At 40.8% G+C, this 20,797-nt stretch overlaps 3 non-coding genes across 3 annotated transcripts; all 3 read left to right on the plus strand.

Annotated features, from left to right (window-relative positions):
• Positions 1 to 9,674: 9,674 nt before the first annotated feature.
• TRNAI-UAU (transfer RNA isoleucine (anticodon UAU)) lies at positions 9,675 to 9,746 on the plus strand. Its single transcript has one exon. It is a non-coding gene; the product is annotated as a tRNA-Ile (tRNA).
• Positions 9,747 to 12,649: 2,903 nt separating this feature from the next.
• On the plus strand, positions 12,650 to 12,721 carry TRNAI-UAU (transfer RNA isoleucine (anticodon UAU)). The gene has a single exon. It is a non-coding gene; the product is annotated as a tRNA-Ile (tRNA).
• Positions 12,722 to 20,313: 7,592 nt separating this feature from the next.
• TRNAI-UAU (transfer RNA isoleucine (anticodon UAU)) lies at positions 20,314 to 20,385 on the plus strand. The gene has a single exon. It is a non-coding gene; the product is annotated as a tRNA-Ile (tRNA).
• Positions 20,386 to 20,797: the final 412 nt, after the last annotated feature.

Consider the following 20,797-nt stretch of genomic DNA (forward strand, 5'->3'; position numbering starts at 1 on the left):
CAGACCTGGTCCTTGGCCACCCCCTGGTTGTTTTGGCCCCTCATGACATTTCTGCCATCATCAACCAAGTCCAGCTCAAGCACGTGTCTCCAGCCAGACACCTACGCCTCCAGTGCCATCTTCTTCTACCTGACAACATTTCCATCCAAAGATGTCAAGTTCTTAACCCATCCACTCTTCTTCCACTCCCTGAGGGGGGTATCTATTATGGATTTATCACAGATGAAACCTACATTTACCTGCTTTGTGGATGTATCAAGAAAGTCATGCATCCACATTTGACATTTTATGAAGGTGAAAAGCCTCTCTGTGAAGGCCCAGATCACGCCTTCTGTACCATGTGGTACAAACCAGACATTACTCCCGAGCCTTGCTATGAAGATGAGCTCTACCATTGGACTGATGTTAAGCTCACTGCTCAAGATTTCTATTGTGACTCTGAAGGCAATAGCATGGTCTTGGTCCAACTACCTCAACAACTTAACTACCTCTACCGCCATTGGGATACTGCTATCCCACATATTCCTGTTACCAAATTGAAGACAAAGTCATGGAATGATCTTGGGCCTATGGCAAAGTTATGGGCCACCATGGATGAAGAACAGCTACAGGAAAATGGTATTGTCAAATACCCAACAACTGACCTTCTGGAAGCATGGCCACGCCACTTCCTAGAAAAAGAATTTCAAGATCTGGTCATAGTGAATGATTATGACCCCGAAACACCTCATGACTGTTTTGAACAGATGAAAATGGAGACAGTGCACCTACCAACCGTGCACGAGAATCCATTACCAGATCCGGATTTTACCCTGTTTGTGGACGGTTCAAGATATGCTGATGAAGAAGGAAGATACCATACAGGATATGCCGTAACCACAACAGATGAAGTTATCAAATCATCATCCTTACCACCAACAATGTCTGCGCAAGAAGCTGAATTACAGGCTCTGACTTCAGCATGCAAAATTTCCGAAGGAAAACGTGCCAATATCTATACAGATTCAAGATATGCTCTAGGCGTGGCACATGACTTCGGCCTAATCTGGAAGACAAGAGGATTTCTTACCACCGCCGGTACGCCAGTCAAGCATAGTACTGCAATCAAGGAGCTAATGGATGCCCTCCTACTCCCTAAAGAAGTGGCCGTCTTGAAGGTAAAGGCCCATGGGAAGTTGGATACAGATGAAGCAATGGGCAACCATTTGGCTGATCAGGCTGCTAAGCTAGCAGCCAGGGATTTGCAGGAAGTGGATGAAGACGTGTCCGGACAAGAAGAAGAAGAAGAAGTCCCTATTTTTGCTCTGCAAACTCTTCCTACTGATTTGCGAATTTTGCGAGAACAGCAAGCTGCAGTCACTCCTGAAGAAATCCAGAAATGGAAAAAGAAAGGAGCTGTCCAAAAGGACGGAGTATATTACAACAACTTCAAATTCTGTCTCCCCAAAAATTTATATCCAGCAGTTGTCCAATGGGCACATGGGCCTGCACACTTGTCAAAGGAATTAATGGCCGCCCTCATACAGAAGTATTATGAAGCACCCGGAATCACAACATTGATCAGCAGCTTCTGTAAGGCCTGTGTCATTTGTGCAAAATGCAATCCAGGGAGACCAATCAAGGTGCCTGCAAAACACCTGGCAAAGCCCATGTACCCCTTCCAGCGAATTCAAATTGACCACATCCAGATGCCCAAGAGTGGGCCCCATGAATATGCACTAGTCATAGTGGACATGTTCTCAGGATGGCCAGAGGCCTACCCAGTGGCCAATATCACTGCGAAAACAACCGCAAGACGCCTACTTACAGAGATAGTATGTAGGTTCGGACTCCCAGAAGTCATTAAAAGTGATCAAGGCCCAGCCTTTACAGCAACAGTGACTAAAGAAATTTGGACTGCTCTAGGGGTGACCCTAGCCTTCCACACCCCTTACCACCCACAAAGTAGTGGTAAAGTAGAGCGCATGAATGGCACTCTAAAGGCCAGAATGTTAAAAATGTCACAAGAAACAAAGATGCCCTGGCCAGAAAGCCTGTCAATAGCTTTATTTAGTGTTAGGCACACACCTAGAGGGAAGCATTCACTGTCCCCATATGAGATTCTATTTGGGACAGCACCCAGACTAGGTTGTTATTATCTGCAGCAGTTACAACTCCAATCAGATGTTTTAGTAGATTATGTAACTGAACTTGCAAGTGCCTTGAACAAAATACATGCCCAAGTTTTCTCTTCAATTCCAGATCCCGAATTGGATACAGGTACCCATAACCTGCTTCCCGGAGATTGGGTTCTGGTCAAGAAGTTTGTGCGGAAAAATACCCTGGAACCAAGATTTGACGGTCCATTCCAAGTTCTCCTGATTACCGCAACCTCCGTCAAACTGGCCGGTAGGCCAAATTGGATCCACGCTTCCCACTGCAAGAAATCTCCAGCCCCTGAGGAAGCAGATACCGCACAAGCATGTACCTCTGGTACACCTTCTTCTTAATTAGCCTTATAAAGGCCCAACAAGTAGCCATCACCAAAGATATTAGTGGGTATACCTTCTGGTACAATTCATCATGCACCCATGTGGCTACTTACACCTTTGACTATTGTGATATTGTAGAATGCCCGTTCCCCACATCACAAATCCAGAGTATTTACAGAGATATCCCTCATTCAAAAGATCCATATGTTTGTGTAGTTGACAAACAATGGGGGCACAATTGTAATCACTGGGGGGCGGCGGGATGGAATGCCGGGCCTGCCTGGGGTTACAAACCAAAAAGTGCCCTATCTAAAGTAGATGATCAAGGTAGATCCCTTCTCCAGAGAATGACTTTGAGAAAGCCTGGGGGGGGTACACCAATGAAATTAATCCTTAACATTGAGCATCCAAGCCCAACGGATGCAGACCAGTATGTGATGGGAATGTATTGGAAAAAGGGTTCCTACCGTAAATTAGGGCATTTCTTCTTAAAAGATATGTGCAACTCTTCTAAGTGGCAAGGGGCCACCCATATGGTCCCTAACCCATTAAAACCTCACATCCAGACCTTTCAAGACATGATGGCCATTGCTAACCCCACCTTTGAAGATACCATGGCCGCTGAAACAGGTTTTAATGATGTAAATTTATGGTTAGAATGGATGAAATATAATGCTAATAAGCATAATAAGACTGCATGCTATGTGTGTGGTGGTGCCCGGCCTCACCTGGGTACTGTACCTCTAATCCTGCCAGTAGATATAGAGGAATGTGTTTTAAGCCTTTTTGCCTATCACTATGATTTTAACAGGTCCATATGTATTGCATGGACAAAGGAGTATCCTCTCCTAACCAAGGATGTCAAACCTCCAGATGGTATTACCGTGTATAAAGGTAATTACACTTGTTATGCTAATTATGATGGAATTGGTAAATTCTTGGGTAACTTCTCTAAGGGGTATTGTGCTACCTACAGGAGTGTCTCTATGAACTTGTTGCAGTTTCACACCAGGTCATTAGGGGATATCTACTGGTTGTGTGGGGATTTACAGCTAAGATCCAGAATGGACAAGGAATGGTGGGGGGAGTGTACTTTGGCTAAAGCTATTATGCCTATACATATCATCTCTGACACACACCTCGTCACCCATGAGTCCAGGCACACTAAGGTTAAGCGTGACGCCCCAGTGAAAGGAAGTTTTGATCCTCATGTTTATATTGATGCCATTGGGTGCCTAGGGGGGTGCCCAATGAATTTAAAGCGAGAGATGAAGTTACTGCGGGATTTGAATCACTTTTTGCCATAGTTACCACAAACAAGAATTTAAATTGGATAAATTACATTTATTATAATCAACAGCGTTTTGTTAATTATACCAGAGACGCCCTCCAGGGATTGGCCGAACAATTGCAGGCCACATCCCAAATGGCTTTCCAGAATAGAATGGCCCTAGATATGATCTTAGCCGAAAAAGGAGGGGTTTGTAAAATTTTGCCCGACACCTTGACATGTTGTACCTATATCCCAGAAAACACAGGCCCTAATGGTAAAGTTACATTAGCCATAGAAAAATTAAATGACCTGTCTATAGAGTTGAAAAGGAATTCTGGGATACAAGATCCCTGGGAAAGATGGTTTGGTTGGATGACAGGATGGCAAAAGGCTTTAATGCATATTGGTATGGCTATACTAATTTGTCTTTTTCTCTTTGCTCTTCTCTTTTGTTGTATCCTCCCATGTCTGAGAAAATCCCTCCTGAAGACTGTTGACCAAGCGGCACCCACTTTCACCCATCTTGAAGTTGATGACCAAGATTTCCAAGACATCAACTCACCCTGTCTGCCGCTGCAAACAATCCCTTTTGTTGATAAAGTGCAGGAATTCTAGGAAGGGACTAGCCCAGGGACAGCATCTGTCAGTGAATGGTAAAGACCCCGTGTGGAGAAGTGGTGGGTTAGCTGCCATGGGATACCCGTGGGTGTGAAGTGTTCGAGAGCCATACTGACGGATGAGTTAGCCTATTAGGGTCAGATCTAGGGACAGCCTTGCACTTTGCATTAACACCTAGCTAGCGGCCACGGGGTTTCTGTGCCTTTGGGTTAACACGTCTTCCTGGTACTAACTTAATAAAGTTTTATCTCTTAGAATCTAACATTTCATAGGGGGGACTGATGTGGGATTATTTAAAAAACCTTATTGTACTTGTATTCAATTATTGCACTAACTCCATTTTAACTTTATACTGTGACAATCCTCCATTTTGTCCTCCTAACCTGACTTGTTCAATCTTCCATTTTGTCCTCATAACCTAACTTGTTCATTTTAAAATCACCTTACATGACAGAATTTCCCAGCACATCTAATACAATAGAACAAAGACTGTATTTTCTATAAAGACATGATTAACACAGGAATTGCTGACTTTCCCTTAGATTTGCAACATAGTATAATTTGAAGGCCATGCGAACACAGTAGTAATGAAATGTTCTATTCATAAGAGACCTTGCACCTGGCCACGAGGCCTGAGATCACCGACCGTGTAAAATGACGCTCAAGACCCCTTGTCCCCCACCCGTGTCCAGAACAATCCCACCTCTTGGTGGGTGGACACGGGATTAACCACTTAGTCTTTTGAGCCAATTAATAATATTGATAGGTGGACACTAATCCCGACACTTGACAATTAATCCAATTAATCATGTTTATTTACTGATATTCTAATAATCAATGATGACGTAAAATGTCTCTTAAAAGGACCTGCGCGTCCACTTTTTAATCACTTGCCAATAAATTTTCTCGAAGTTATTTTAACCTGAACCTTGTGTGTCAGACTTAATTACTTCAGCGTATATACGCAATTTATTTTATTGATTTGGACAGGAACAGATAGACATTTAAACATTTTGGTTTACTGCTAAAAAGTACCATAACACAGGCTTATTTTCAACTTCTTAGAGAAAAAGCTACTGCGACCGTGTCATCTTGTACTCAGTGAACTCACGTCCCTGGGTGGGCTTGAACCACCAACCTTTCGGTTAACCGCCGAACGCGCTAACCGATTGCGCCACAGAGACAGCTCTTGATGTCCACAGAGTTGAGGGATTTTTGTCTCTCGATATCTCCCCACTTATACAGTTCCCACTTTAACACTGCTTCCGGTAAGAAATAGAGACAGCTGTGAGGATGACTACATTTTAAACATCAGCAGAGTGGCGCAGCGGAAGCGTGCTGGGCCCATAACCCAGAGGTCGATGGATCGAAACCATCCTCTGCTAAACTGTTTTGCTTGGGTTTTGTTTAATCTTTGAGATTTAACTGGCAGTCAAATGTCAAACCCATTTTTGAGAGAAATTTGCTCTTTTGTGTTTTCCATTCTCTTTCTTTTCTTACCATTCTTATCTCAGCTTTTCTTGGTTTTGAGTCAAAGGGTGGTCGTTGGCTAGTTTCAAGAGATTTTGCATTTTTCCACTCTTTCAACATGTCTTTGTGATTAAACAGATTTTAGACTGTTTTCATGGAAATCTTCTTTTGTCCTCTTTTGACGTATTTAATGATTTCTTTATTTTTCTCTTCAATCTGCAGTTGGGGTGTGCATGTAAGGGTTTTTCGCAGGAAAGGTAAAGATTATTTCACATTTTTTACCTTTTTCACTCTTTTCTTTTTGGTCTGTGTATGCTTTGCCCATTTCATGTTTGGAATGAATCATTCTAGAGTGGGGTTGAAACACTAAACTTTTGGTGCCTGTCACTTGATCATAAGATTGATGCTGTCATGTTTTAAAGTTAATTGCTTGTATGTGGACTCTAAGCTTCAAGTAAAATTGCATTGTCTCATGATTTCACATGTTTGCTTGAATGGTCAAATTTCAAAACATTTTCATTGAAAAAAATAACAACAACTCATGCTGTCTTCCACTGCTTTTAACGTTTGTCCAATATTGCTCTGGGTTCCATGTTTTTTGTTGTTTTTTTGTGGGAAAAATGTGGAATTTTGTGCTTTTGGCTTCTTGGCTAACACGTGCTTGGCCCCGTGGACAAAGGATACAAGCAGTGTCCTTCTAATCTTTTCTTTGACCGATCCCAATTTCCAATGGGTAGTGTTCCCGCTCACTTCTCAAAAAGTTTGTGGTGACGTTTCAAATTGAAACCATTGTCACAGAAAAGTGTTTGCCTCACCCTTTAGACATGGTTTTGAGAAGCATCTCTACTTGGGTTAATCAGCATAGAGCCACTGTTTTTCAGTTTGATTACTACAGGCTTATTTTCAACTTCTTAGAGAAAAAGCTACTGCAACCGTGTCATCTTGCACACAGTGAACCACCAACCTTTCGGTTAACAGCCGAACGCGCTAACCGATTGCGCCACAGAGACTGCTCTTGATGTCCACAGAGTTGAGGGATTTTTGTCTCTCGATATCTCCCCACTTATACAGTTCCCACTTTAACACTGCTTCCGGTAAGAAGTAGAGACAGCTGTGAGGATGACTACATTTTAAGTATCAGCAGAGTGGCGCAGCGGAAGCGTGCTGGGCCCATAACCCAGAGGTCGATGGATCGAAACCATCCTCTGCTAAACTGTTTTGCTTGGGTTTTGTTTAATCTTTGAGATTTAACTGGCAGTCAAATGTCAAACCCATTTTTGGGAGAAATTTGCTCTTTTGTGTTTTCCATTCTCTTTCTTTTCTTACCATTCTTATCTCAGCTTTTCTTGGTTTTGAGTCAAAGGGTGGTCGTTGGTTAGTTTCAAGAGATTTTGCATTTTTCCACTCTTTCAACATGTCTTTGTGATTAAACAGATTTTAGACTGTTTTCATGGAAATCTTCTTTTGTCCTCTTTTGACGTATTTAATGATTTATTTATTTTTCTCTTCAATCTGCAGTTGGGGTGTGCATGTAAGGGTTTTCGCAGGAAAGGTAAAGATTATTTCACATTTTTTTACCTTTTTCACTCTTTTCTTTTTGGTCTGTGTATGCTTTGCCCATTTCATGTTTGGAATGAATCATTCTAGAGTGGGGTTGAAACACTAAACTTTTGGTGCCTGTCACTTGATCATAAGATTGATGCTGTCATGTTTTAAAGTTAATTGCTTGTATGTGGACTCTAAGCTTCAAGTAAAATTGCATTGTCTCATGATTTCACATGTTTGCTTGAATGGTCAAATTTCAAAACATTTTCATTGAAAAAAATAACAACAACTATTGCTGTCTTCCACTGCTTTTAACGTTTGTCCAATATTGCTCTGGGTTCCATGTTTTTTGTTGTTTTTTTGTGGGAAAAATGTGGAATTTTGTGCTTTTGGCTTCTTGGCTAACACGTGCTTGGCCCCTCCCATATTGAAAATGCACGGTCCTGGAGTGGGTTTGAACTTACAAGCTTATGCAGGATGATATGTGTTTGAAACAATTCAAGACATGTCCCCGAGGACAAAGGATACAAGCAGTGTCCTTCTAATGTTTTCTTTGACCGATCCCAATTTCCAATGGGTAGTGTTCCCGCTCACTTCTCAAAAAGTTTGTGGTGACGTTTCAAATTGAAACCATTGTCACAGAAAAGTGTTTGCCTCACCCTTTAGACATGGTTTTGAGAAGCAACTCTACTTGGGTTAATCAGCATAGAGCCACTGTTTTTCAGTTTGATTACTACAGGCTTATTTTCAACTTCTTAGAGAAAAAGCTACTGCGACCCTGGGTGGGCTTGAACCACCAACCTTTCGGTTAACAGCCGAACGCGCTAACCGATTGCACCACAGTGACAGCTCTTGATGTCCACAGAGTTGAGGGATTTTTGTCTCTGGATATCTTCCCACTTATACAGTTCCCACTTTAACACTGCTTCCAGTAAGAAGTAGAGACAGCTGTGAGGATGACTACATTTTAAGTATCAGCAGAGTGGCGCAGCGGAAGCGTGCTGGGCCCATAACTCAGAGGTCGATGGATCGAAACCATCCTCTGCTAAACTGTTTTGCTTGGGTTTTGTTTAATCTTTGAGATTTAACTGGCAGTCAAGTGTCAAACCCATTTTTTAGAGAAATTTGCTCTTTTGTGTTTTCCATTCTCTTTCTTTTCTTACCATTCTTATCTCAGCTTTTCTTGGTTTTGAGTCAAAGGGTGGTCGTTGGCTAGTTTCAAGAGATTTTGCATTTTTCCACTCTTTCAACATGTCTTTGTGATTAAACAGATTTTAGACTGTTTTCATGGAAATCTTCTTTTGTCCTCTTTTGACGTATTTAATGATTTCTTTATTTTTCTCTTCAATCTGCAGTTGGGGTGTGCATGTAAGGGTTTTTCGCAGGAAAGGTAAAGATTATTTCACATTTTTTACCTTTTTCACTCTTTTCTTTTTGGTCTGTGTATGCTTTGCCCATTTCATGTTTGGAATGAATCATTCTAGAGTGGGGTTGAAACACTAAACTTTTGGTGCCTGTCACTTGATCATAAGATTGATGCTGTCATGTTTTAAAGTTAATTGCTTGTATGTGGACTCTAAGCTTCAAGTAAAATTGCATTGTCTCATGATTTCACATGTTTGCTTGAATGGTCAAATTTCAAAACATTTTCATTGAAAAAAATAACAACAACTCATGCTGTCTTCCACTGCTTTTAACGTTTGTCCAATATTGCTCTGGGTTCCATGTTTTTTGTTGTTTTTTTGTGGGAAAAATGTGGAATTTTGTGCTTTTGGCTTCTTGGCTAACACGTGCTTGGCCCCGTGGACAAAGGATACAAGCAGTGTCCTTCTAATCTTTTCTTTGACCGATCCCAATTTCCAATGGGTAGTGTTCCCGCTCACTTCTCAAAAAGTTTGTGGTGACGTTTCAAATTGAAACCATTGTCACAGAAAAGTGTTTGCCTCACCCTTTAGACATGGTTTTGAGAAGCATCTCTACTTGGGTTAATCAGCATAGAGCCACTGTTTTTCAGTTTGATTACTACAGGCTTATTTTCAACTTCTTAGAGAAAAAGCTACTGCGACCGTGTCATCTTGTACACAGTGAACTCACGTCCCTGGGTGGGCTTGAACCACCAACCTTTTCGGTTAACAGCCGAACGCGCTAACCGATTGCGCCACAGAGACAGCTCTTGAGGTCCACAGAGTTGAGGGATTTTTGTCTCTCGATATCTTCCCACTTATACAGTTCCCACTTTAACACTGCTTCCGGTAAGAAGTAGAGACAGCTGTGAGGATGACTACATTTTAAGTATCAGCAGAGTGGCGCAACGGAAGCGTGCTGGGCCTATAACCCAGAGGTCGATGGATCGAAACCATCCTCTGCTAAACTGTTTTGCTTGGGTTTTGTTTAATCTTTGAGATTTAACTGGCAGTCAAATGTCAAACCCATTTTTTAGAGAAATTTGCTCTTTTGTGTTTTCCATTCTCTTTCTTTTCTTACCATTCTTATCTCAGCTTTTCTTGGTTTTGAGTCAAAGGGTGGTCGTTGGTTAGTTTCAAGAGATTTTGCATTTTTCCACTCTTTCAACATGTCTTTGTGATTAAACAGATTTTAGACTGTTTTCATGGAAATCTTCTTTTGTCCTCTTTTGACGTATTTAATGATTTCTTTATTTTTCTCTTCAATCTGCAGTTGGGGTGTGCATGTAAGGGTTTTTCGCAGGAAAGGTAAAGATTATTTCACATTTTTCACCTTTTTCACTCTTTTCTTTTTGGTCTGTGTATGCTTTGCCCATTTCATGTTTGGAATGAATCATTCTAGAGTGGGGTTGAAACACTAAACTTTTGGTGCCTGTCACTTGATCATAAGATTGATGCTGTCATGTTTTAAAGTTAATTGCTTGTATGTGGACTCTAAGCTTCAAGTAAAATTGCATTGTCTCATGATTTCACATGTTTGCTTGAATGGTCAAATTTCAAAACATTTTCATTGAAAGAAATAACAACAACTCATGCTGTATTCCACTGCTTTTAACGTTTGTCCAATATTGCTCTGGGTTCCATGTTTTTTGTTGTTTTTTGTGGGGAAAAATGTGGAATTTTGTGCTTTTGGCTTCTTGGCTAACACGTGCTTGGCCCCTCCCATATTGAAAATGCACGGTCCTGGAGTGGGTTTGAACTTACAAGCTTATGCAGGATGATATGTGTTTGAAATAATTCAAGACATGTCCCCGTGGACAAAGGATACAAGCAGTGTCCTTCTAATCTTTTCTTTGACCGATCCCAATTTCCAATGGGTAGTGTTCCCGCTCACTTCTCAAAAAGTTTGTGGTGACGTTTCAAATTGAAACCATTGTCACAGAAAAGTGTTTGCCTCACCCTTTAGACATGGTTTTGAGAAGCATCTCTACTTGGGTTAATCAGCATAGAGCCACTGTTTTTCAGTTTGATTACTACAGGCTTATTTTCAACTTCTTAGAGAAAAAGCTACTGCGACCGTGTCATCTTGTACACAGTGAACTCACGTCCCTGGGTGGGCTTGAACCACCAACCTTTCGGTTAACAGCTGAACGCGCTAACCGATTGCGCCACAGAGACAGCTCTTGATGTCCACAGAGTTGAGGGATTTTTGTCTCTCGATATCTCCCCACTTATACAGTTCCCACTTTAACACTGCTTCCGGTAAGAAGTAGAGACAGCTGTGAGGATGACTACATTTTAAGTATCAGCAGAGTGGCGCAGCGGAAGCGTGCTGGGCCCATAACCCAGATGTCGATGGATTGAAACCATCCTCTGCTAAACTGTTTTGCTTGGGTTTTGTTTAATCTTTGAGATTTAACTGGCAGTCAAATGTCAAACCCATTTTTGAGAGAAATTTGCTCTTTTGTGTTTTCCATTCTCTTTTTTTTCTTACCATTCTTATCTCAGCTTTTCTTGGTTTTGAGTCAAAGGGTGGTCGTTGGCTAGTTTCAAGAGATTTTGCATTTTTCCACTCTTTCAACATGTCTTTGTGATTAAACAGATTTTAGACTGTTTTCATGGAAATCTTCTTTTGTCCTCTTTTGACGTATTTAATGATTTCTTTATTTTTCTCTTCAATCTGCAGTTGGGGTGTGCATGTAAGGGTTTTTCGCAGGAAAGGTAAAGATTATTTCACATTTTTTACCTTTTTCACTCTTTTCTTTTTGGTCTGTGTATGCTTTGCCCATTTCATGTTTGGAATGAATCATTCTAGAGTGGGGTTGAAACACTAAACTTTTGGTGCCTTTCACTTGATCATAAGATTGATGCTGTCATGTTTTAAAGTTAATTGCTTGTATGTGGACTCTAAGCTTCAAGTAAAATTGCATTGTCTCATGATTTCACATGTTTGCTTGAATGGTCAAATTTCAAAACATTTTCATTGAAAAAAATAACAACAACTCATGCTGTCTTCCACTGCTTTTAACGTTTGTCCAATATTGCTCTGGGTTCCATGTTTTTTGTTGTTTTTTTGTGGGAAAAATGTGGAATTTTGTGCTTTTGGCTTCTTGGCTAACACGTGCTTGGCCCCTCCCATATTGAAAATGCACGGTCCTGGAGTGGGTTTGAACTTACAAGCTTATGCAGGATGATATGTGTTTGAAATAATTCAAGACATGTCCCCGTGGACAAAGGATACAAGCAGTGTCCTTCTAATCTTTTCTTTGACCGATGCCAATTTCCAATGGGTAGTGTTCCCGCTCACTTCTCAAAAAGTTTGTGGTGACGTTTCAAATTGAAACCATTGTCACAGAAAAGTGTTTGCCTCACCCTTTAGACATGGTTTTGAGAAGCATCTCTACTTGGGTTAATCAGCATAGAGCCACTGTTTTTCAGTTTGATTACTACAGGCTTATTTTCAACTTCTTAGAGAAAAAGCTACTGCGACCGTGTCATCTTGTACACAGTGAACTCACGTCCCTGGGTGGGCTTGAACCACCAACCTTTCGGTTAACAGCCGAACGCGCTAACCGATTGCGCCACAGAGACAGCTCTTGATGTCTTTTTTCAACTTCTTAGAGAAAAAGCTACTGCGACCGTGTCATCTTGTACACAGTGAACTCACGTCCCTGGGTGGGCTTGTACCACCAACCTTTCGGTTAACAGCCGAACGCGCTAACCGATTGCGCCACAGAGACAGCTCTTGATGTCCACAGAGTTGAGGGATTTTTGTCTCTCGATATCTCCCCACTTATACAGTTCCCACTTTAACACTGCTTCCGGTAAGAAGTAGAGACAGCTGTGAGGATGACTACATTTTAAGTATCAGCAGAGTGGCGCAACGGAAGCGTGCTGGGCCTATAACCCAGAGGTCGATGGATCGAAACCATCCTCTGCTAAACTGTTTTGCTTGGGTTTTGTTTAATCTTTGAGATTTAACTGGCAGTCAAATGTCAAACCCATTTTTTAGAGAAATTTGCTCTTTTGTGTTTTCCATTCTCTTTCTTTTCTTACCATTCTTATCTCAGCTTTTCTTGGTTTTGAGTCAAAGGGTGGTCGTTGGTTAGTTTCAAGAGATTTTGCATTTTTCCACTCTTTCAACATGTCTTTGTGATTAAACAGATTTTAGACTGTTTTCATGGAAATCTTCTTTTGTCCTCTTTTGACGTATTTAATGATTTCTTTATTTTTCTCTTCAATCTGCAGTTGGGGTGTGCATGTAAGGGTTTTTCGCAGGAAAGGTAAAGATTATTTCACATTTTTCACCTTTTTCACTCTTTTCTTTTTGGTCTGTGTATGCTTTGCCCATTTCATGTTTGGAATGAATCATTCTAGAGTGGGGTTGAAACACTAAACTTTTGGTGCCTGTCACTTGATCATAAGATTGATGCTGTCATGTTTTAAAGTTAATTGCTTGTATGTGGACTCTAAGCTTCAAGTAAAATTGCATTGTCTCATGATTTCACATGTTTGCTTGAATGGTCAAATTTCAAAACATTTTCATTGAAAGAAATAACAACAACTCATGCTGTCTTCCACTGCTTTTAACGTTTGTCCAATATTGCTCTGGGTTCCATGTTTTTTGTTGTTTTTTTGTGGGGAAAAATGTGGAATTTTGTGCTTTTGGCTTCTTGGCTAACACGTGCTTGGCCCCTCCCATATTGAAAATGCACGGTCCTGGAGTGGGTTTGAACTTACAAGCTTATGCAGGATGATATGTGTTTGAAATAATTCAAGACATGTCCCCGTGGACAAAGGATACAAGCAGTGTCCTTCTAATCTTTTCTTTGACCGATGCCAATTTCCAATGGGTAGTGTTCCCGCTCACTTCTCAAAAAGTTTGTGGTGACGTTTCAAATTGAAACCATTGTCACAGAAAAGTGTTTGCCTCACCCTTTAGACATGGTTTTGAGAAGCATCTCTACTTGGGTTAATCAGCATAGAGCCACTGTTTTTCAGTTTGATTACTACAGGCTTATTTTCAACTTCTTAGAGAAAAAGCTACTGCGACCGTGTCATCTTGTACACAGTGAACTCACGTCCCTGGGTGGGCTTGAACCACCAACCTTTCGGTTAACAGCCGAACGCGCTAACCGATTGCGCCACAGAGACAGCTCTTGATGTCTTTTTTCAACTTCTTAGAGAAAAAGCTACTGCGACCGTGTCATCTTGTACACAGTGAACTCACGTCCCTGGGTGGGCTTGTACCACCAACCTTTCGGTTAACAGCCGAACGCGCTAACCGATTGCGCCACAGAGACAGCTCTTGATGTCCACAGAGTTGAGGGATTTTTGTCTCTCGATATCTCCCCACTTATACAGTTCCCACTTTAACACTGCTTCCGGTAAGAAGTAGAGACAGCTGTGAGGATGACTACATTTTAAGTATCAGCAGAGTGGCGCAGCGGAAGCGTGCTGGGCTCATAACCCAGAGGTCGATGGATTGAAACCATCATCTGCTAAACTGTTTTGCTTGGGTTTTGTTTAATCTTTGAGATTTAACTGGCAGTCAAATGTCAAACCCATTTTTTAGAGAAATTTGCTCTTTTGTGTTTTCCATTCTCTTTCTTTTCTTACCATTCTTATCTCAGCTTTTCTTGGTTTTGAGTCAAAGGGTGGTCGTTGGCTAGTTTCAAGAGATTTTGCATTTTTCCACTCTTTCAACATGTCTTTGTGATTAAACAGATTTTAGACTGTTTTCATGGAAATCTTCTTTTGTCCTCTTTTGACGTATTTAATGATTTCTTTATTTTTCTCTTCAATCTGCAGTTGGGGTGTGCATGTAAGGGTTTTTCGCAGGAAAGGTAAAGATTATTTCACATTTTTTACCTTTTTCACTCTTTTCTTTTTGGTCTGTGTATGCTTTGCCCATTTCATGTTTGGAATGAATCATTCTAGAGTGGGGTTGAAACACTAAACTTTTGGTGCCTGTCACTTGATCATAAGATTGATGCTGTCATGTTTTAAAGTTAATTGCTTGTATGTGGACTCTAAGCTTCAAGTAAAATTGCATTGTCTCATGATTTCACATGTTTGCTTGAATGGTCAAATTTCAAAACATTTTCATTGAAAAAAATAACAACAACTCATGCTGTCTTCCACTGCTTTTAACGTTTGTCCAATATTGCTCTGGGTTCCATGTTTTTTGTTGTTTTTTTGTGGGGAAAAATGTGGAATTTTGTGCTTTTGGCTTCTTGGCTAACACGTGCTTGGCCCCTCCCATATTGAAAATGCACGGTCCTGGAGTGGGTTTGAACTTACAAGCTTATGCAGGATGATATGTGTTTGAAATAATTCAAGACATGTCCCCGTGGACAAAGGATACAAGCAGTGTCCTTCTAATCTTTTCTTTGACCGATGCCAATTTCCAATGGGTAGTGTTCCCGCTCACTTCTCAAAAAGTTTGTGGTGACGTTTCAAATTGAAACCATTGTCACAGAAAAGTGTTTGCCTCACCCTTTAGACATGGTTTTGAGAAGCATCTCTACTTGGGTTAATCAGCATAGAGCCACTGTTTTTCAGTTTGATTACTACAGGCTTATTTTCAACTTCTTAGAGAAAAAGCTACTGCGACCGTGTCATCTTGTACACAGTGAACTCACGTCCCTGGGTGGGCTTGAACCACCAACCTTTCGGTTAACAGCCGAACGCGCTAACCGATTGCGCCACAGAGACAGCTCTTGATGTCTTTTTTCAACTTCTTAGAGAAAAAGCTACTGCGACCGTGTCATCTTGTACACAGTGAACTCACGTCCCTGGGTGGGCTTGTACCACCAACCTTTCGGTTAACAGCCGAACGCGCTAACCGATTGCGCCACAGAGACAGCTCTTGATGTCCACAGAGTTGAGGGATTTTTGTCTCTCGATATCTCCCCACTTATACAGTTCCCACTTTAACACTGCTTCCGGTAAGAAGTAGAGACAGCTGTGAGGATGACTACATTTTAAGTATCAGCAGAGTGGCGCAGCGGAAGCGTGCTGGGCTCATAACCCAGAGGTCGATGGATTGAAACCATCCTCTGCTAAACTGTTTTGCTTGGGTTTTGTTTAATCTTTGAGATTTAACTGGCAGTCAAATGTCAAACCCATTTTTGAGAGAAATTTGCTCTTTTGTGTTTTCCATTCTCTTTCTTTTCTTACCATTCTTATCTCAGCTTTTCTTGGTTTTGAGTCAAAGGGTGGTCGTTGGCTAGTTTCAAGAGATTTTGCATTTTTCCACTCTTTCAACATGTCTTTGTGATTAAACAGATTTTAGACTGTTTTCATGGAAATCTTCTTTTGTCCTCTTTTGACGTATTTAATGATTTCTTTATTTTTCTCTTCAATCTGCAGTTGGGGTGTGCATGTAAGGGTTTTTCGCAGGAAAGGTAAAGATTATTTCACATTTTTTACCTTTTTCACTCTTTTCTTTTTGGTCTGTGTATGCTTTGCCCATTTCATGTTTGGAATGAATCATTCTAGAGTGGGGTTGAAACACTAAACTTTTGGTGCCTGTCACTTGATCATAAGATTGATGCTGTCATGTTTTAAAGTTAATTGCTTGTATGTGGACTCTAAGCTTCAAGTAAAATTGCATTGTCTCATGATTTCACATGTTTGCTTGAATGGTCAAATTTCAAAACATTTTCATTGAAAAAAATAACAACAACTCATGCTGTCTTCCACTGCTTTTAACGTTTGTCCAATATTGCTCTGGGTTCCATGTTTTTTGTTGTTTTTTTGTGGGAAAAATGTGGAATTTTGTGCTTTTGGCTTCTTGGCTAACACGTGCTTGGCCCCTCCCATATTGAAAATGCACGGTCCTGGAGTGGGTTTGAACTTACAAGCTTATGCAGGATGATATGTGTTTGAAATAATTCAAGACATGTCCCCGTGGACAAAGGATACAAGCAGTGTCCTTCTAATCTTTTCTTTGACCGATGCCAATTTCCAATGGGAAGTGTTCCCGCTCACTTCTCAAAAAGTTTGTGGTGACGTTTCAAATTGAAACCATTGTCACAGAAAAGTGTTTGCCTCACCCTTTAGACATGGTTTTGAGAAGCATCTCTACTTGGGTTAATCAGCATAGAGCCACTGTTTTTCAGTTTGATTACTACAGGCTTATTTTCAACTTCTTAGAGAAAAAGCTACTGCGACCGTGTCATCTTGTACACAGTGAACTCACGTCCCTGGGTGGGCTTGTACCACCAACCTTTCGGTTAACAGCCGAACGCGCTAACCGATTGCGCCACAGAGACAGCTCTTGATGTCCACAGAGTTGAGGGATTTTTGTCTCTCGATATCTCCCCACTTATACAGTTCCCACTTTAACACTGCTTCCGGTAAGAAGTAGAGACAGCTGTGAGGATGACTACATTTTAAGTATCAGCAGAGTGGTGCAACGGAAGCGTGCTGGGCCTATAACCCAGAGGTCGATGGATCGAAACCATCCTCTGCTAAACTGTTTTGCTTGGGTTTTGTTTAATCTTTGAGATTTAACTGGCAGTCAAATGTCAAACCCATTTTTTAGAGAAATTTGCTCTTTTGTGTTTTCCATTCTCTTTCTTTTCTTACCATTCTTATCTCAGCTTTTCTTGGTTTTGAGTCAAAGGGTGGTCGTTGGTTAGTTTCAAGAGATTTTGCATTTTTCCACTCTTTCAACATGTCTTTGTGATTAAACAGATTTTAGACTGTTTTCATGGAAATCTTCTTTTGTCCTCTTTTGACGTATTTAATGATTTCTTTATTTTTCTCTTCAATCTGCAGTTGGGGTGTGCATGTAAGGGTTTTTCGCAGGAAAGGTAAAGATTATTTCACATTTTTCACCTTTTTCACTCTTTTCTTTTTGGTCTGTGTATGCTTTGCCCATTTCATGTTTGGAATGAATCATTCTAGAGTGGGGTTGAAACACTAAACTTTTGGTGCCTGTCACTTGATCATAAGATTGATGCTGTCATGTTTTAAAGTTAATTGCTTGTATGTGGACTCTAAGCTTCAAGTAAAATTGCATTGTCTCATGATTTCACATGTTTGCTTGAATGGTCAAATTTCAAAACATTTTCATTGAAAGAAATAACAACAACTCATGCTGTCTTCCACTGCTTTTAACGTTTGTCCAATATTGCTCTGGGTTCCATGTTTTTTGTTGTTTTTTTGTGGGGAAAAATGTGGAATTTTGTGCTTTTGGCTTCTTGGCTAACACGTGCTTGGCCCCTCCCATATTGAAAATGCACGGTCCTGGAGTGGGTTTGAACTTACAAGCTTATGCAGGATGATATGTGTTTGAAATAATTCAAGACATGTCCCCGTGGACAAAGGATACAAGCAGTGTCCTTCTAATCTTTTCTTTGACCGATGCCAATTTCCAATGGGTAGTGTTCCCGCTCACTTCTCAAAAAGTTTGTGGTGACGTTTCAAATTGAAACCATTGTCACAGAAAAGTGTTTGCCTCACCCTTTAGACATGGTTTTGAGAAGCATCTCTACTTGGGTTAATCAGCATAGAGCCACTGTTTTTCAGTTTGATTACTACAGGCTTATTTTCAACTTCTTAGAGAAAAAGCTACTGCGACCGTGTCATCTTGTACACAGTGAACTCACGTCCCTGGGTGGGCTTGAACCACCAACCTTTCGGTTAACAGCCGAACGCGCTAACCGATTGCGCCACAGAGACAGCTCTTGATGTCTTTTTTCAACTTCTTAGAGAAAAAGCTACTGCGACCGTGTCATCTTGTACACAGTGAACTCACGTCCCTGGGTGGGCTTGTACCACCAACCTTTCGGTTAACAGCCGAACGCGCTAACCGATTGCGCCACAGAGACAGCTCTTGATGTCCACAGAGTTGAGGGATTTTTGTCTCTCGATATCTCCCCACTTATACAGTTCCCACTTTAACACTGCTTCCGGTAAGAAGTAGAGACAGCTGTGAGGATGACTACATTTTAAGTATCAGCAGAGTGGCGCAGCGGAAGCGTGCTGGGCTCATAACCCAGAGGTCGATGGATTGAAACCATCCTCTGCTAAACTGTTTTGCTTGGGTTTTGTTTAATCTTTGAGATTTAACTGGCAGTCAAATGTCAAACCCATTTTTTAGAGAAATTTGCTCTTTTGTGTTTTCCATTCTCTTTCTTTTCTTACCATTCTTATCTCAGCTTTTCTTGGTTTTGAGTCAAAGGGTGGTCGTTGGCTAGTTTCAAGAGATTTTGCATTTTTCCACTCTTTCAACATGTCTTTGTGATTAAACAGATTTTAGACTGTTTTCATGGAAATCTTCTTTTGTCCTCTTTTGACGTATTTAATGATTTCTTTATTTTTCTCTTCAATCTGCAGTTGGGGTGTGCATGTAAGGGTTTTTCGCAGGAAAGGTAAAGATTATTTCACATTTTTTACCTTTTTCACTCTTTTCTTTTTGGTCTGTGTATGCTTTGCCCATTTCATGTTTGGAATGAATCATTCTAGAGTGGGGTTGAAACACTAAACTTTTGGTGCCTGTCACTTGATCATAAGATTGATGCTGTCATGTTTTAAAGTTAATTGCTTGTATGTGGACTCTAAGCTTCAAGTAAAATTGCATTGTCTCATGATTTCACATGTTTGCTTGAATGGTCAAATTTCAAAACATTTTCATTGAAAAAAATAACAACAACTCATGCTGTCTTCCACTGCTTTTAACGTTTGTCCAATATTGCTCTGGGTTCCATGTTTTTTGTTGTTTTTTTGTGGGAAAAATGTGGAATTTTGTGCTTTTGGCTTCTTGGCTAACACGTGCTTGGCCCCTCCCATATTGAAAATGCACGGTCCTGGAGTGGGTTTGAACTTACAAGCTTATGCAGGATGATATGTGTTTGAAATAATTCAAGACATGTCCCCGTGGACAAAGGATACAAGCAGTGTCCTTCTAATCTTTTCTTTGACCGATGCCAATTTCCAATGGGAAGTGTTCCCGCTCACTTCTCAAAAAGTTTGTGGTGACGTTTCAAATTGAAACCATTGTCACAGAAAAGTGTTTGCCTCACCCTTTAGACATGGTTTTGAGAAGCATCTCTACTTGGGTTAATCAGCATAGAGCCACTGTTTTTCAGTTTGATTACTACAGGCTTATTTTCAACTTCTTAGAGAAAAAGCTACTGCGACCGTGTCATCTTGTACACAGTGAACTCACGTCCCTGGGTGGGCTTGAACCACCAACCTTTCGGTTAACAGCCGAACGCGCTAACCGATTGCGCCACAGAGACAGCTCTTGATGTCTTTTTTCAACTTCTTAGAGAAAAAGCTACTGCGACCGTGTCATCTTGTACACAGTGAACTCACGTCCCTGGGTGGGCTTGTACCACCAACCTTTCGGTTAACAGCCGAACGCGCTAACCGATTGCGCCACAGAGACAGCTCTTGATGTCCACAGAGTTGAGGGATTTTTGTCTCTCGATATCTCCCCACTTATACAGTTCCCACTTTAACACTGCTTCCGGTAAGAAGTAGAGACAGCTGTGAGGATGACTACATTTTAAGTATCAGCAGAGTGGCGCAACGGAAGCGTGCTGGGCCTATAACCCAGAGGTCGATGGATCGAAACCATCCTCTGCTAAACTGTTTTGCTTGGGTTTTGTTTAATCTTTGAGATTTAACTGGCAGTCAAATGTCAAACCCATTTTTTAGAGAAATTTGCTCTTTTGTGTTTTCCATTCTCTTTCTTTTCTTACCATTCTTATCTCAGCTTTTCTTGGTTTTGAGTCAAAGGGTGGTCGTTGGTTAGTTTCAAGAGATTTTGCATTTTTCCACTCTTTCAACATGTCTTTGTGATTAAACAGATTTTAGACTGTTTTCATGGAAATCTTCTTTTGTCCTCTTTTGACGTATTTAATGATTTCTTTATTTTTCTCTTCAATCTGCAGTTGGGGTGTGCATGTAAGGGTTTTTCGCAGGAAAGGTAAAGATTATTTCACATTTTTCACCTTTTTCACTCTTTTCTTTTTGGTCTGTGTATGCTTTGCCCATTT

Source organism: Pelobates fuscus, chromosome 2 (genome assembly GCF_036172605.1).
Source record: "Pelobates fuscus isolate aPelFus1 chromosome 2, aPelFus1.pri, whole genome shotgun sequence".
NCBI lineage: Eukaryota > Metazoa > Chordata > Amphibia > Anura > Pelobatidae > Pelobates > Pelobates fuscus.